General features: G+C 41.6%; 1 protein-coding gene across 1 annotated transcript in view; it reads right to left on the minus strand.

Moving 5' to 3' along the window:
- The window catches only part of LOC144822741 (uncharacterized), a 2,085,503-nt gene that overhangs the window by 464,556 nt on the left and 1,601,745 nt on the right, over positions 1 to 19,202 (minus strand). The window lies entirely within an intron of this gene.

The following is a 19,202-nucleotide window of genomic DNA, read 5'->3' on the forward strand; positions in this document are numbered from 1 at the left end:
TATGCCTATGGAATGTATGATGAGAACAGATGCTTAAGAAATTTGAGCAGAGTTTAAGGAGCTTATTGGTAATGATCCTCGATAAAATTACATTTACAGCACAGGCAGACATATAAGAACATATTTCTCATGGCACTGTTGCACAGGACGTTCCCAAAAAGAGCATCATTCTAGTCAGCACCTTTTGTGTGATATGCATTAGGTATTAGCAAGAAATATTTTATAATCAGTCACTCAAACAACCGAGAACAGTGGCTGAATTTGCCTTTTGGCAAAATACAGAAACCTTACCGGCCAGCTGAGTGTTTGTCTCTGATAGTTGTATACTAATAACAGTCACTTTCATTATACTAAGGTGAATATTTATTTGAATTGGTTTGGGAGACATCTGCCAGTACCATCTGCTTCACAGGTACCCAGTGTAGGTCAAGGAGGGCGTGATCAAGCTAGAATTTCTTGATAAAGACTGACAATGTAAATGAGTTCCATATAGATACAAATCTATCTTATGTGGATGTTCTGAAAATCTGGCATAGATCTGGACCTCTTAGGCCTACGCCAAGTACCACCGGATCACATTATATAATAAGATATCCTCTTAACGGTAGCATACACACACATACAAACACACACACACATATAAATATATATATGTGGAGTGTATTTTTCCTTTGTAAACAACTTTGTGTGTGGAATGACTTTGTAGCATTGGCCCTTCCATATGCACTCTATATATAGTGAAAGTGTACAAGTCCTGCTATCTTAGTTGCCTAGTCTCCATGAAGTATTTGTAACAAAATGCAACTTTTTAAACTATTGATAAGACGGCCTATGGACGGACAATAATAAAATAGTGCACTTTCTCTCTATTTAAACCCTCAACCATTTCATGTTATTTATTTATTTATAGAGTTTTGTATAGCGCGAACGTGAACCACAAGGGTATCAGAGCGCTTTACAATAGAAGAATATTAATGGATAAGGTAGTCTACAGTCCACAAAACAAATTTGCCAGTTTGAAAAAAAAAAAAAGAGATAAAAAAGAATATACACAGCAAACATAGAGGACTAAAATTGGATTGTGCAGAACGTTGTACATTAGACAGTTACTGAACGTTAGGAAATTGTGCTACCAGACATATATATTATAACTTTGAACGAATAATAGTAGATATATAAAAAGTATAGATGATCAAGGGGATCAACATCTAGCTAGCATTAAACTGCATACAATTATAGAGTAACAAAGGTTGTGATGAAAAGTCTTACACTCAAATACATTCCATACTTAAACTTAGGACATATATTTGTTCATTAGTAGTCTTTTTACTTCCTTTTTGAAAACAGTAAAGGAGGTGATTCCACGCACTAGTGGTGGTAGAGAGTTCCAAATCTTTGGTGCAATCCCTGAGAAGCTCTACAGCCTGTTCTCTTCTTCTGGAAGGATTGGGGTTTAAGAAGGAAAGTGCTAGTACTTCATAGTTGTCTACAGCCTCCAGATTTTTCCAACTTTAGAGCCAAGTAACTGGGTGCATTGTTGTGAATTGCTTTGTGCGTCATGCATGCCACTTTAAGGTGTATTCTTGCCTCATAAGGCAACCAATTCAGTGCTTTCAAGGTTGATGAAATGTGACTGTTTCTTTTGGTTCCTGATACCAGTCTAGCCGCAGCATTCAGGGTTGCTCTCAATGGAGCAAGCCTGTATTTAGGAAGACCACTGAGGGTGGTGCTTCCATAATCTATTCTTGGCAATACTAGTGCTTGTACTGCAATTTTTAGATCAGCCTGAGGGAGGAAGGGTTTGAGTTTCCCTAATATACTCATCTTGTGATTACCTCCCTTGGTGGAAATAGAGATGTGCGACTGCATATTCAAATGTTTGTCAATGGAGACAAGTAGGGATTTTGCCGAGTCTATGATGAGGGGGACACAGTCAAAGGAGGTTAGGTGTATTAAACAGAGGTCTGTCTTTGGAGTGTGGTTTGGAGGTGAGATGAGAATGAATTCAGTTTTTTTGGTTTTCAACATCAGGTGGTTGTTAGTTAGCCAGCTTTGCATGTTCAGAAGGGTAGTGGTAAGAACAATGAAGTCATCTGGTGAGGTGATTTTCAGGTATACCTGGTTGTCATAGGTGATATAGAATGTTTGCTGATTTCAATGCATTCCCCAGAGGCTCCATTAAGAGATTGAAAAGAATTGGTCAGAGGGACGATCCCTGAGGCACACCAAGTATGGTCATGGAAAGTTGCGAGAGTGAATTCTTCATCTTGAATCTTTTAGATTTGTTATTCAGGAAGGAGGAGAACCATTGCAGCACAATGCCCAAGAGGCCCATCCTTCTTTCCATAAGAGGAGGGAGATTGTCGTGCTTGACCATATCGAAGGCGGAGCATTGTAAGTATATCATCCATAATGTGAGTGAGTGAGTGCAGATTCTGTGCTGTGCAGATTCTGTGCTGTGCACTCTTCGGAATCCAGATTGGTGACAGTCTAAGAGGTTGAAGTCTCAATGTGATTGCATAGTTGAATTTGAACACATTTCTCCAAAAATGTAGCCAAGGTGGGGATGTTGGTTGTAGGATGGTAGTTGTTAGGATCAGATGGAGAGGCATCAGGTTTCTTTAATATAGGAGTGACCTGTCCTATTTTAAGACAGTCCGGAATGACACCTTGACACAGGGAGGCGTTTACAATTTTTTACCACAATGGTAGTATAGATGTCTTTAAAATTTTGAACAGGGCAGGAGGCAAGCGGTCCGAGAAATGATTGGAGGGGTTGATTGCTTGGGAATGTTGTCGATAGTTTTTGGAGAGATTGGCCAGAAGGTGTGCCAAGAGGCATTATTTTTTGTGACCTCCCTTGGGTTATTAAAATGAGCTTCGAATAAAGCGCCCAATTTGAGATCTTGTACCTTAGGTTGAGGGGGGACCAACTTTGATTGGTTGTATAGCTCAATAGCCTTAGTCTTTTCATGGAAGAAATTGGCAAGCACGTCACATGTAGGAGTGCCCAGGTCATTTAACTCACTACAGTTCGTTGTATTGCATGATTGTTGCTTGACGATTTCAAAGAGTTTTTTGCGTCGGTTGCTAGCTTGGTTCAACTGAGTTCAGAAAAAGTCGGCCTTTGCCTTAAGAATCTTCCTATTGTAAGACTTCTTTAACCTTCTAAGGTGCTCCAGGTTATCAACGTTAGGAGTCGATTTCCAAAGACATTCAGCAGCTTTTAGCTGTCTACGCTTCAAGTTCAGATCTTCAATCAACCAAGGCTTGGAAATCTTAGAGGAGAAATGTTTTTCCTGTAGCGGCGCAGTAGAGTCCAGAGTTTCGAGTATCGTGTCATTGTAGAAGGTTGTAAGGTCATGTACATCAGTTATATCTGTCATGAGGGTCAGAGCGGAGTTGCACTGGTTTACCAAGGAGATGGGATTGATATTTTGTAGATTCCGTTTCCATTGTCTTGATTTTGAGGGTTGTCCCCTTTTTTTGAATAGCTTCGATATTGATGGAGAAGAGGATGCAGTAATGATCAGACCAATCGCAAGGGATGATGGATTCCCGTAGGATGATGTTTGATTTTGCAATGATGAGGTCCAATGTCTCTCCCTTGTTATGCGTTGGGCTGTCACAGAATTGGTATAACTCCTGTTCTGGCAAGGCCAAATCCTTAGGAAATGGCAATTCAATAGGTCAGCAGAATATAGTAAGGAAATGGGGATCATTTAGAGTTTTGGGGAGTGACCCGTCAAACTCATAGTTCCCCCACCTAATGTTGAGTTGAGGGAACTGCTAAATTTCCAACTTTGCAGGCTCTGTTGATTCTGAGGCCTGAACCTTAAGGCCCGGTGGCCCATTCATCACAGGGTCACCAGAGTCAGTATATTGACTACTGAACTCATCGTTTTTTGGACAGGCCTTCTAACATACATTCTTCCTGCTCAGGACCTAGTAGGAAAATATAATCAATGGCCTCCACAAGCAGTGAGAAAACGTTCTGCTAATCAGGGTCACTGATTGATTATTTCTTAGAAACCACCACCTGGTTTGGAGTTTTCATCCTAAGAAACAAGCAAATTGCAGAATGGACCTGATAACATAGCAGCATTTGTAACAGGACCAAATGGTACAGATGGAAAAAAAGAGTTGTTTGAAGGGGGTGGGAATCTTTCAAGGGGTTCCAAGAATTGGAAAAAAATAAATAAAAAAACAAACATTATTCATGCGTGACATTCTTAATGAGTGCTATGCACACACAAATTAAATGTGAACCTTTGGAAACGCTCTTTCTGGTGGATACTCTAACTGCAGATTCCTCGCTTATAGAATCTCACCAGGCCCCAGACTCAGTATAGGAGGTTATTTAGCATGGTACCTTCGTGCTCTTATATGGTACTGTGTGGTTTTGTATCAACCCGTTCCCCCCCCCGTAAGTTATGTCTGGAGCTGCATATAGGAGCCATCCAAGTGCACTGAAGTTAGTTTCTTTCTTGTCTTCAGAAGCGGAGCCTACAAACCAATTATCTTTGCAGGTGCCCACATCTCTAATTTGGGACCTTTTTAGATGGAAAAAATGCCATTTCATAGAACAGGGAGGTAGGCGTGATTTGAGAAATCTGTGGTTAGATGAACTATTAACCAGAAAGAGCATTACAGAAGGTAAGTGACTGAGGGGCAGATGTATCATCATTGCAGTTTGCGAGTCCTTCATAGCGGATCTCACTTATTCTCTATTAAGGACTCGCAAAATGCAATGTATGTAGGTTTTGCAATAATAATTGCAATTCCTACATATTCCTTAATTGCGAGAATTGGCCTGTTTGCGAATGGAAAAAAGGCTTGATACATCTGGCCCTTGGTCTTCTGATGGATTTGGTAATCTGATGAATACTTCTAACCGCAGATTCCTCACCTGTAGAGCAGATACCAATGCAGTACCTCTCCAGGGGGTGGGTCTGTGAAATGCCATAGACCAAAAAGTCCTGCAGGACTGAATAGCTAAAATGCCCTTCCCATTTGGCATGGCCATCAAGGCAGTAGTGATTCATGAACGTGTGCACTCATTCCCGAGTTTTGCTTGATAAATATCCAGAACAGACACTTCTTGTGGAGGATCCTTCTTGGCTAATTTGCAGCAGAACTTAATGCAGAGGACTTTCCACCTGGACAAAGTCCTTTCTACTCTTTCTTTCTTTCTTTGCCCAGAGAACTCCACCTAGGGCAGATTGTAATCCTGATAGTCTTTTCTATGAGCGATGAAAAAACTCAACAATCCTATTGGATCCAAAGGGTAAAGTCTTAATGCAGAGGACTATCCACCTGGACAAAGTCCTTTCTACACTTCTTTTCTTTCTTTGCCCAGAGAACCCCACATAGGGCTGATTGTCAACCCAATAATCTTTTCTGTGATCGATGAAAAAACTCAACACTCTTTTTGGATCCAAAGGATGAAATCTTTCCTCTGTCGAGGGATGAGGTAGAGCAAAGGATGTCAGAAGGAGGATGCACTGTCTGACATGAAATACCTTATTGCAGTACGACCACCCCAGTCCTCAGCACCAGTTTGTCCTGAAAGAAGAGGGTGTATGGTGGCTGCTCTGAAAGTTATAACCATGAAAAAGACCGTCTTTGGAGTCAGGAAACATGAAAGGCAACTGTGCAGCAGCTCAAAATTGAGCACAGAAGAAAAGTAAGGACTACATACAAATTCCACTTTGCATCCTGAAGAGTTTAGGAGGAAACCTATTAACTAAGCCTTTAAGAAATTAAATCACATCATAACAGGTGATTAGGCTGGTCCATTTAGCGCAAAAAGGCTGAAAAGGCCAGCAAATAACCTTTAACAGCTGGAAGTCCTTGACGGGCCAATGACAAAATAAACGACAATACAGCTAGAGAGGAGCAGTGGGAAGGCACACACGACTGCTGTGCTCCATTCTAGGTGGAATGCATCTATGAGAGAAAGCCTTCTTGGGAACTTCATTGCACAAAAGTGTTCTCTACAGGAGCAAAGATATAGAGCCAGGGTTCTCACCAGAGCTGGAAGACATCATGTGTGACCTCCAGGTGCAATTGCCACTTATGATCTGCTAGGTGTCACTTGCTGAGTTCGTCCACCCTAGCATTTAAAAATCCCACCAGGTGATACACTATCATGGAAATGCCTTGATGAGTCAGCCAGTCCCTAAGGCGAAGGCACAGGGCCCACAATTCCACCCGGGCCCAGCTTGTTGCAATACCACATGTCGATGGTATTATTCATGAGGACATGAACCAGCCTCCCCTTGATGGACAGTAGGAAGACTCTGAACGCACAGCGGATGGCCCACAAATTAAACTGTTTGATTTTGAGATAGGTCTCTGCCAGATTTTTCGGATCTCCACCTCTCTCAGCTTACCTCCCCATCCTGGCAGTGCTGAGCTTGTCATCAACACCAGCTCTAGGTGAGGTGTTTGCCATTGGTCCAATTCAATTGCAGTTGAACAGAAAACAGTACTGATCTCTGGAAACCTGAATAGAATCTATCAGGTTTCCTTAGTTCTGCGTTCACTGAGCAAATCAAATCAAATCAAAAAGACTTTATTCGGTTATATTCATAAGTAACCATAAAAGTACATCAAATCACATCAAAATATTACATTAAGATATTTAAGAAACAGTATGCACAATATAAACATAGGCCAAAAGTTGAAATAGTAGAATTCATATAGTCATTGTCTTACGTAGGTAAAAAATGCTTTTAAGAAAAGCCGCAACAGATGCAACAGAGAAAATATCCTCCAGGAGTTGTATAGCTAAAAATGCTGGACGACACTGTCTCAAATTCAAATATTTTAAAATGGGCATAATCCATCTCTTCCTAGGTAAAACATAAAATCTACAAAAAAATAAAATGTGTATATCCGATTGGGTAGAGACATTATCACATGGACATTTACAGATTTCCTTAGACCAATCATTTAGAACAGGATAGCTCAGCAGTCTAAACAGAATCCCAAACCGAAATCTGGTCAGCAAGAACCTTTCTTGTTCTTTCATTTGGAGGTTTAGGTAAGGCTTGGTGATCCTTGGTTTAATTATCATCTGGTGAGCAGTTACTGTCTTTTTTAACAATTCTGTTTGTTTTCTTTGTTTCACGAGGAAGTTTAGGCTTAACTGTTTCAAAGCTTTCCTGGTGATGTCAAACATTGACGTAGGGTCAGTGAAAAATTCCGGGTGCTTGATATTGTCACAAAAGGCCTTTATATACCACAACCATTTTATCCTTTTTCCCCCATCTAATTTCAAAGCATCTCCCAGAATAAGGCGATTTAAATGGCATTTCTCCGTGGTCCATACCCGATACCATCAACGCCAGCTCTAGGTGAGGTGTTTGCCACTGGTCCAATTCAATTGCAGTTGAACAGAAAACAGTACTGATGTCTGGAAACCTGAATAGAATCTATCAGGTTTCCTTAGTTCTGCGTTCACTGAGCATTAGATCCCACTGCAGAGCCACATATGCCACTTGGCATGATCAAAAAGCTGGATGCAGGAAGCATCAACAAAATCGTCAGTGGCGACAGCAGGAAGTGTTACATTTTAGATAATTGGGCAAAAGGCAGCCAGAAAGTAAAATTGATCAAACCCTTCTTTGCTTACACAATGTACATTAAATTGGGAATTTTAACTCCTCACTTTATTGTTAAATAAAAAGCATTAGATACTTTAACGTAAATATCTTGTAGTTGCAGTCAGGGTGAAGAGGTACCCGGGGCTTCCCAGTTCGAGGTAAGTCGAGTGCCGCCCATTGACTGAGGCAAGCTGCCAGGAGCCAGTGTTGCAGAGATTCTGAGCAAACATAGAACTATGTGTGGGATTATGGGACTTTAGTATGTAGGAACTGAGTTATCCCATTACCTTAGTGCCCATGAGCCTGAGACTGACTGGCTATAATGTGTCACTTGCCATCCTACTCACTCACAGCGGAACAAGTGATTAGACACCCCAGAACACAAAGCTCCCGACTCTCTCAGGAATCGCGGTTGCAAGACATTCCCTTTCACTCAAGCTCACAAACTCATCCACAATAAGTTCTGACAGAGACACAAACAAGTTTAAAATATGTATTTTAACTAACGTGCTCTAGTATGCAGTATACTTACCACAATTTGCAGAATAATGCCTATCACATATATAGTCAGCATAGCAAGTAGTTCATAAATCATTAAAGGCGCTGTCATAATGAATGACAGCTTAGCCTAACCTCCGTGCCCTTGTCTAGAAGCAAGATGATTATATGTTAGAAGATCTCTGGGCGTTATCAGCAGACCCTGTACCTCAGTCTATAGATGGTGGATCTACATCACAGGTGCTGTCATGCTCTTCTCCCTGGAAAGGTCGCTCTCCAACTGTGTGCTAGGTATTCGTGTATCCTCATATGACCAAAGTGCAGGTTCCTAAACAACAGCTACATCTGCATGTTTTGCCAAGGTGCTAGGGGGTGTTGACACAAAATATCAAGTAGGAAATATCCACTTACACAAACATCGAGTTAGAAATATCGTGATTCAGAAATATCGACAGCAAGAATATTGTGGTCAAAAATATTGAATTTAAGGTAAGAAGCATAGGGGCTTATTACGCATATCAGATTATGATGTGACCACCACCGCTGGCAGCAGCACCCGTCGTACTGTCAGAAATGCACAGTTTGCATTTCCCAGCACTACGTGGCAGGCACCGCACGGTGCCTGCCACCTGGTGCAGGGAAATGTACCCCCAGTGCACAAATGCAAACCCCGCCAGCCTGTCAATGGCGGTTTCCCCACTATACACTGGTTGGTGAGGAGGCGGCATCATAATATGATGGACAGTGCCTGCTAGGCACCGTCACCATATTGTTGATGCAGGGTGGGTCCGCCAGGCAATCGTAACGATTGACTGTGGCGGACTCATGGAGGACGGACTTTGCGTCGGCCAGCACACAGCCCGCCACTGTAATTTGGCAGGCAGAGAAGTGCCTTACGATGGCGTCAAACCGCCACCGGCATGCTGCAGGTGGTAGTTTCGTCGCCATCGTAATGACCCCATAGTTTTGAAAAATATAGAAGTCAATAATTTGTTTTAAAAAATATAGTTGTTTAAAATATCGTTTTTTCAATTAGTGTTAAGTATTTTAGTTTATATTTCAAATGTATGTGATGTATGTTTTTTGCATAAGTATTGTTTATATTTTTTAGTATATGTGTTACATTTCTATTAGTTATCAATTATATTTTAATTACATTTTGCGTTTTTTAGTTCTGTAGTGGGTTGTGGGTTTATAGGGGAATAGGGTAGGAAGTAATTTAAGTACAATAAATTCATGATTATTTTTCATGCATTTAATTTAGATTTTATAATGTTAATTGTTGGAAGTCATTTGTTTGTAATTAATTATTAAGTGGTTGTTAATTAATATTATTTATAATTGATAATTAATAATGGTAGTTGTGTAATTTTTTTAGGTGAGTGTTGTGGGATTTAAAGGGGTAAAGGGTGGGAAGTAATTTATGTTTAATTAATTAAAAATTCATTGTTAATTTATATTAACTAATTAATTGATAATTAAGTATGGTAATTGTGTAATTTTATTTTTAGGTGTGGGAGGTGGTGTTTATGGGGTAAAGGGTTGGAAGTAATTTATTTTTAATTAATTATTAGTTTTAAATTAATTTTGATTAAGTAATTGAAAATTAAATAGGGAATTTGTGTAATTTATGTTTAATTAACTAATACTCAGTTGATCATTATTGTTAAATAATTAATTGATATTTAATTAGGGTAGTTGTTTATATTTTTTGTGTGTGGGTATTATTTTTTGAGGAGTAAAGGGTGGGGAGTAAATTAACTTTACTTACTTTATAATTATTTTTAATGGAAAATAAGTTTTAACTGTGTCATACATTTGTTTACAGTTTAATTTTACCAGTGGTTTGTGGGAATTATAGAGGTAAAGAGTGGTAAGTTTATTAATTTTTTATGAGTTTTAATTTGTTTTTTAATTAATAATATTTGATTAATTCTCAATTCATTCTGTTAATTATGTAAGTACATTTATTTTAATAAAATGTAAATGTGGGTTGTGAATTGTGTGGTGTTATAGGGTAGGGAAAAAAAAGTAGATTTATGTAATAAATAATGGTATTGATTGTAAATAATTTCTAATTAAACATATTTATTTGTTTGAAAATTATGTTTTATTTTATTTAATATTGTAGGTATTTTTCAAATGCATTTAACATTATAATATGATTTTTTAATTGGTAATATGAAATATATTAGCATTATACTTTTTTATATATTTATATATATTTTTATTTATTTTGTTTTAAAAATATTTTTGTTGTTAATATTTTGTTTGTGTTTACTTTTGAACTGACTGAAGTGAGAATATTAATTGTTACCCCTTTGCAATCCAACATTTTCCCTACTGTTGCACTGATTGGAGTGGGAATAGTAAATTTTATCCTGCCACTATCCAACATTTTCCCTACTGTTGTACTCACTGCCGTGGGAATAGTACGTTGTACCCCTCCGCTATCCCATACTTTCCCTACTGTTGCACTCACTGGAGTGGGAATAGTAATTTTTACCCCTACGCAATCCAACGCTTTCTCTACTGTTGCACTCATTGGAGTGGGAATAGTAATTGTTTACCCCTCTGCTATCCAACACTTTCCCTACTGTTACACTCACTGGAGTGGGAATAGTAAGTTTTACCCCTCAGCTGTCGAAACACTTTCCATACTGTTGCTCTCACTGGAGTGGGAATAGTAATTTTAACCTCTTCGCTATCCAACACTTTCCCTACTCTCATTGGAGTGGGAATAGTACATTTTACCCCCCAATATCCAACACTTTCCCTTTTGTTGCTCTCATTGGAGTGGGAATAGTAATTTTTTCCCCTCCGCTAACCAAAAGTTTCCCTACTTTTGCTCTTTCTGGAGTGGGAATAGTCATTTGTACCCCTCCGCTATCCAACACTTTCCCTACCGTTGCACTGACTGGAGTGGTAAATGTAAGTTTAAAGGTTTTTAAATAGTTTAATGTTTTAATTTATAATAGAATGTTTTTTGTAAATAGATTTTATGGTATTGGGATTTATGTATATATATATATATATATATATATATATATATATATATATATATATATATATATATGAAGAGAATCTCGCCAGACGCTTCCAGCGCCACCAACTCGTTGCCCAGTCGACAAAAATGACGAAGAGTAAGAACCCAATTCTGGTGCCAAACAAAGGTGTTTATTTGTGCCTTCTACCGCTCAGCATGCCCGCCATTATATATATATATATAAATATACATATGTATATGTCTATATATATTGATTATTATGTATGTGTATTTAATTTCTTTAAAAATGCATATTAAATCCACTACATTTTTTTTAATTAATGTCATTATTAAATATATTCAATATGTATTCTTTTATTTTATATATCCATATAAAAATCGATATTTTGTACAACTATATTTATAACATCGATATTTTATTTTCAATATTTTTGTACTTACCTGTTTAAGTGTAGGGAGTTGATATTTTTGCATTCTATATTTTTTACATCGATATTTTGTCAATGAACCTTGCTGGGGCCTGACCAGAACAGAATAACAAGGGGCATTGTTGTTTGACCTTGTTCACAATGTTCAGACTAAATCCCAGGACCAAACAAAGTGCAAAAATAATATGTTCTACGAAAAAGTTTCAGCATGGTACAAGTAAAAAAAACTTGCGACATGACTCCTACAATGCGCCGCCCGTACGCCGAGAGATGCATCACGCATCTTCACTGCCTTGCACCATGGGTGGCGGAGCAGTGGCGCACTGTGGCGCACATTAACTGGCGCATCCCTGGGGATGCGCCAGTTAACATAAATCTGTCCCTAGTCGAGTACAGGTCTCACATGACTTTAAACCCAAAGGCATATGCACACTGTTCCTAAGCGCAAAAAGGCATCGAAGTAGGCCAAACAATAGGAGTGAGGAATCGCTTCTCCAGATCCACGTTGCAGTGTGGAAAAGAAGAAACTGACGTCCTCATGCCAGGAGGGAATTATATGGCTCCACTGATGTCATGGCAGCAGTCGACGCCATCATGAAGCAGTATGACGTCGTCCCCCGGCATGCAGAGATACTGCTGAAAAATGTCTGGATCCAGGCAGGCTCCTGGGGAGAATTCAAAAGTTAAGGAATCTGTGATTAGAAAACTCTATCTAGAAAACTCACTCTGATTGATTGTGCTTTGAGACATACCTCAGACCCGTTTCAGTAAGCTGTACACCTGGCCGAAGTGTTTAATTAAACTAACTGTTCCTGTTTTGCCAAATTCCTTGTCTTCTTTTTTCAAGATGAATTCATATTTGAGCAACAGAAGTACCTCACCGTCAACCATGCGCAGCAAGATCAACCCCTACCCTAACACATAAAACCTACTACAACATGAACTTGAAACTATCACCCCTGGACATCTGATTGGGTGCAACACCATTAAGCTTTGAGCTGCGCTAAGACTACTTCATGATGAAGTAAGGGAACTGCTAAAGCATGGTACTATTTTTTGCACGTGCTGAAGGTTTTTGTGTGCTTTCCTTGCCCCTTGTTGTATGTAGAAGACACCTCAGCCACCATAAAGAAGTATAAGTTTCTGAGCTGATTCTCTGATGGCTCAGTGTTTCTCGATGGGATGCAACATGTCAGGTATTCCTGCCTCTTCTGTAGCTGTTTCCCCCAGACTACCATAGGGGCAGGAGGGATGACTGCGGCCTGTTGCTGATGTCCTCCTATGGGATTGGTATGGGCTACATGCTGACGTGGACCTTCTCCACCAATCCAGGTTGCATGCCATGCACTATCCCACTGCAGGACACACTCTGACCAGGACGACAGAAACTTAGGGACGATTCACAAAAGTAATTTGAGACCAAATTCTAATTTTACAAATTTCGGTATTCACAAAGGGCATTTAGGAGTAGTAAAGTTAGGATTTTGACTTACGTTTTTGTCTTAAGTTTATTTTAGGACCAAAACTGAAGTTTAACTAAGACAAAATCCTAACTTTACTTCTCCTAAATACACCTTGTGAATAACGAAAGTCTTAAAGTTAGGATTTTGTCTCAGATTATTTTTGTGAATCGGGCCCTGGCATCTTAAGGAAAAGGAGCAGCTGGCACATAGCAGCCCTATAGGGCACAATGCATCCCTATAGGGCTACCACCGTCACCTCCTCATGGAATTGAAACTCACGAGCTAAAGGAGCTTATCACCAGCTTTTAGCAGGCGGTACGTTCCCTGCCAGGAGTTTTAAAACATGAAGCACTAACATATGAGAAGAGGGCACAAAAACCTGAGCGTATATGTTAATTTTCCATGTTTTTTAACCACTAACGTGAAAAGAGAACAAATGTCACACTTGATACCTGAAAAGGGGGGGCCCTCGGCCCCCCCGCACGCATGGCGGCGCGGCGACCGCTTCCCCCCTTCCCCTCTGTGTGCCTCTCGGTGGTGGGGGCGGGCCCTTGGGCGCGACCCACCACCGATTGGCCGGCGGCCTCCCTGACCCGGATACCAGTGGAGGATGTCCGGGTTAGGGGGGGCGGGCTACTGGAGGGGCGGGCGGAGGGGCGTCGCTACTCCGCCTGGCCCCTTGAGAATAAAGAGGGGGAGCGCCCGGGAGACCCCCTTGTCCCTGGACGCTCCCCCACAGCACGGTGTGCCCCGTGCTCGGGGCTTCTTTGTTTTCTCTTTTATCCCCTTTGCAGGTCAAGTTTGGCGGGACGACGCTGGGACGACGGAGGAGCATCGGAGCTCAGCGCGGACAGAGCCGGAGCGACGATGGATCCTCGAGAACTCCAGCTCCGACGGTCTTTTTGTTTTCCTAGTCCCGAGTCATCAGCTGGACAATCTCACAGAGCCATGAACGGGGATATCGGGACATGTGACAGCCACAGAGGGCGTCTGAACACGGTGAGGAAGCCCTTCATAGGGGCAGAGCAGTTGTGTGCAGTGGGTAGGGCGCCTGTGGGTTATGCAAGATCCTGAGTCGGATCGGAGGCGGAATGGCCGTGCCACGTATGCTTTTTAGCCCCATGTGCAAAGGCGAGACTGTGGCATGGTAAATGCGGCGCCATCCAGTGAAAGATGTCGCAACAGATCTCAAATCCTCAACTGACATAATCAAACAAAACAACACTCTAGCATGTCTGTTACTTCTGTTTGTGGGAGATTCAAGACTGATCAAAGAGAGCTGTTTTTTGAAGTATGAGGCTGGCTCCGTACGTCTCCAAAATATTCAGGTGACACTCGTAAGCTTATCATTATCCTTAGACGTACTCGGAGATCATTGTGCTTCGAGTTCGTGCTCGAGCTGGCCGCGCGTGCACTGGACAGTTTACATCCTTTGTGTGCCTGAGGCTGTCGCGTGAACGAAACTAGCTCGCCTCCCCCCCCCCGCTCCCATTCATAATTCAAATGTCAGATGAAGGTAATTGTTTGAAAGCTCGCTTTGTTGCTGTTTTAGCGTGATACCGTAGCCTCAACTAAACGGAGAAGCATCCGGGTTTTGCCTTGGCATTTTTACACTATCTGATAATGAAACTTAGTAATAGGCGGGCAATGGAGTCTGTGATTTTAAACTGCCCACAGATCATTAAAATGGAACAAGAGGATTAATATAATAGATTATCTGCATAAAAGAGTCATAAGAAAATAAACCCTGAACCGTTTAATTGGATAGTTTTTTAATGGGCACAGAAGTCATGATGGCCTTTACGGATTTTCTTTAGCCGGGTGCTGTAATCATTAATTGTGGCCAACGACTACTCTCCTTACACATCTTTATCCGATCGAATTGATATATGTAAACAGCACGTGAACATTTTGTAAAGATATATTTTGGGCGACCTGGTTTCTGAGTGCGGATATCTTTCTCGTCAAATGGCTTTCTCTGAGGTACTCAGCTGTCTCTGACTAGTAGAAATGGCCTCAGTTTATAATTTGGGATTAAAACACCACTTAACATGCAGTGCATGAACAATAACTGCACGCATTTGAGTTAAACTGAAATTGACTTCATATACAGCAGCAATGATATGCTGTAATTTAGATAAGGCTGCAAGTAATATAAGGCATTTTTCTAAATTGAAACATGCTACTTTGTTTTCCCCATTTGCCAGCTATTACTTTTTGCTGGCAGACATAACTGAGAGCTTGGCAGAGTCAATGTACAATGTTTGAGTTGGCCAGCGTTTCATTTTAGAAGATAGTAAAATCCTACATGAGCTAGTAATATGTTTCACCTCTTGACTAAGCCAGGAACACCACTCGGTGCGTTCACATTTACATTCTGCATCGGTCAACTCCATTTTATTGCAGTGATGAACTTGTCTGTTCTTCCTGAAAGAGCTTTATGAAATCCCGTGTGAACAGTAAATTGAACTTGCCTTCTGTGTAATTAATTGTTTATATATTCTCTAGATATTTTGATTAAGGTTTCCGCATTCAGTAAAGAAGGCCTGGATTACTTACCGATTTTGCATTAACTCCTCTCCTCCAGTGTCCTATTCCTTACGTCCTTCTGAGGCTCTCCTCAGCCGGTCATCCTTTTCAAAGCTGATTATATCGTTGCAAAAAATAAAAGTTCCTTCACATGCTTCACCTCCTCCATAAATGGCAGTGGCGCCCATATTACTTTCTGTTTTCTTCTGGTGTTGGCTTTTGGTTGGACACCCAGAGCTACATGGATTGGCGATACTACAGTGCCTCATTACCCCCCCCTACCTTCCCTCTGTGTGGTTGAAGGGTAGGTGATGGCCACATGCGGTACATGCCTATGGCCTATGTCCTTAGGACAGGGGCATATGTGAAAGCAGTAATTATCTATCTTTCCGTTTTGCACTTTGGATCGTGTATTAATATTGAATGATGGCTCATTCCTAGGTTGGGTGCGTCATATGATTATCTCATGAACATCCAACTTTCTCTTCTCTTATGAACATTAGGCATTACTGAATGCAGCGAATTTTAGGTGGCAAGGAGTACATCATGTGCGTGCTGGGTTTGAAATGGTGTTCTTTTCGCATGTGTTGTGTGATTATCTGGCCTGCTATTGTTCGCCAGGAAGTTCGTGAGTCATCAACATTGGTCAGACTGGTTGACTTTGCTTGGCCAGTCGGTTCATGCTACACTTTGTTTGCTCTATTCCTACAACAGTTTACTCATGTAACGGGTCCTATGTTACAGTGCTCTGACACCTTCGGGTAAAATCAGCGCTTTATAAAAGCGCATAGAATACAATAGGATAGAATTAGTCGTACATCTGTAGGTATCCAGACACATTGCGCTGGATTACTGACTTGTCTGCGTATGTAGCGTACACCTACGGAGGATGAGTGTGCAGAAGGAGTGCCATGGAATTCAGAGCTGTTTACAAGGACGTACAAACAGAAATGTAGGGATCTGCACTATCACATGGGTGAATATTGTACACACGCTCAAAATACAGTGACACGTTTGGGGTAAACAGAGCATAGATGCACATGCGTAGGGGGCACACACGGACTGTGACAGTCCAGAGTTGGGAATAGTGCACGGTTGTGGTGGTAGTTTTACCTTTGTGGGCCAAGCCGCTGCACGCACCGGCCAGGAGTTTCAGTGCAAAACAGTGAGCGAGGCCGGTGCTTTAGTTTGCTCCGTGTTACCACTTTTCTGCAGTGGTTAAACGTGTTGTATTACGGCATGGTGCTGTTTCATTGTGTACCATGTTTGTAACTTTGGCACTGTGATTACAAGTTTCCTTAGATCACCCGGGTGCGGGCGCTAAACACATTCCTTAATCGCCGTGATGCCCGGGCTACATATGCCCTTTTTTGTGTTCATTCCTGGGCTTCTTTATTGATGTCCTCCAGGCACTTGCAATATTTTATCCAAGCCATGGTTGCTGCTTATTTATCTTACGCAAGGAACAGCCATTGACATAAGTCAAATTTTGACACTATAGAATTACTATCATTGGTGTCTGCTGAGGTGATAGTTAGAACAATCGTGGAACCATTCACGAATAGGGTATACCCCCTTCTCTTGGGGTCCTCCTGGGGAGTAACGCACAACTAAGGGTAGGGCTTGACGAGACTGTGAAAGCCAGTTTCCCAGGTCCCACATTCCTTTGCAAGCCAAGGCAGAAAGCCAAACAAGGGACTTATTTCATTGTGAAGCTAATCAACATCTGAGGTGCTGTTCACTATTCTAGGGGGGACATTGCACCAGTCCAAACGACACTTCATTGATGATCGGTTAAAGTCAACCTTATTAGTAAGCTATCCTAGTGGTAGCTGTATTGCGTGCAGCCTTCAGGCTAAGTCTTGAAGGAATGTAGAATAGCTTGTTTTACCAGTCTATAATCTCATGAATGAGTAAATGAAAAGAGAACAGGTGTATAACAAATATATGTATTTGTTCTAAACACATCCCTTTAGTTCCTTTACGAGGCTAAAGGCAAGAAATTACAGTCAGTAAACTTATTTAACACACAAGTAAATTGGCACAATATACGTTAAGCCTATGATGAGATTAGAGGCGAATAATTACAGTTTGTAAACCTATATAGCACACAGTAATTTAGCACCATATACGTTGAGCTCTAGGGGTGTACCAAAGCCATATATTAAGAAAGTGGTAGGGGAACCACGAATGGCATAGAGACAGGGCCTAGAGCCTGTAGAAAGACTACTTGGGGTCCTGATAATCCTACACACCCTGATGTCACACCTAAAAGGTGCCCAAGAGCCTAGTTGCGGCATCACATAGTTCTGGGGATGCGTGTGATCATGTCCGGTTGGCTAGGATGATATTTACCAGAAGCCAAAGTGGCGAGCGAAAAAGGCCCTTGGGCCAGCTTACAGCCTGGCATAGTTAGGGCTGTGCTAATCCTTTTAGCTAAAGACTTTGATGCTGCACTGTTAAGTAGACTGTCTTGTTTTCACACATAGATCCTATGCATAAAGACGTGGGTAGAAAACCAGGATTAAGAGGCGATGTCCTCGCCTGCAGCACAACTTTCTTGTAGTAACAATGGATGTGAAAATAGGAAGCCAATTTTACAGCCTAGCATGGTTAGGGCGGTGCTGATCCTATGCTCAACGACCTAGATGCTGCACTAGCAAACAGACTGGCCTTTTCAAACCTAGACCCTATGGCCTAAAGACGTGGGTGGAAAACCAGGAATAGGAGGTGATGTCCTGGTCTACAGCAGAATTTTTAGTAGCCATAAATGTGCCGTGGCACTGCCACTGGGTCACTGTACTGCACACGGGATATTGTGGCACTGCCACTGGGTCACTGTACTGCACACGGGATATTATTCCTAATAAAGGTCATTCTACAGGGCACTCTCCGTAACACTAATTCAATCACAATACATGGGACACAAACTGAGGCTATGCTTAACATTTACTGTCGAAGTGTTAATGAGTAGTCATCTGGCGCTAATCTTATCTAAAACTTAGCAAGTGATGGTAATGTAAGACTAGCACGTGTACAGCAGTTATCGCCAGAAACACTAATGGTTTGTGTTTATCTTTTCCATTTATGTATGACCGGGTCCATGGTGGATACCTGGAGTGCTCCACATCACAACAGCTGCAACAGGTGGACAGCCCAAGGGATGCTTACGTCAGTCGCGGCTGGGTCCATGGCGGATATCTGAGGGGTGCTCCACACCGCAACATCAGCAGCGGGTGGACGTCAAAAGGGAAGCATACGTCGAGAAAGAGGACACCCAAGGGCCCAAGTAGGGCTGGCAGGTGTAAGTGCTACCCATTCCCTAAGGTGGAAGTGGGAATTGTCACCCAGGTTTTCTTGGCCTTTTCCTGGTTCTTGCAGTTTCTCAAACCTGTGACACAGGGGAGGAACTCATCACCAGAAGTGGAGGAGCTACAACGTCCCAGCACAAGCAACAGGCTGGACGCGGGACAGGGAAGATCTGGTTTGGGGGTCTGTGCCTTGGTCAGTTCAGGAACTTCTTTCAGGGACTCTTAGCTCAGCAGCCCGACCCCCCGTCAGTGGTGATACTTCACCTAGGGGGGAATGACTTGGCCAAACTTGGGAGGCGAATACTCATTGATGAGTTCATCTCCACTGCGGGTGGGTCTCCAGGACTTGCCCGGGT

Source organism: Lissotriton helveticus, chromosome 3_1 (assembly GCF_964261635.1).
Source record: "Lissotriton helveticus chromosome 3_1, aLisHel1.1, whole genome shotgun sequence".
NCBI classification, from domain to species: domain Eukaryota; kingdom Metazoa; phylum Chordata; class Amphibia; order Caudata; family Salamandridae; genus Lissotriton; species Lissotriton helveticus.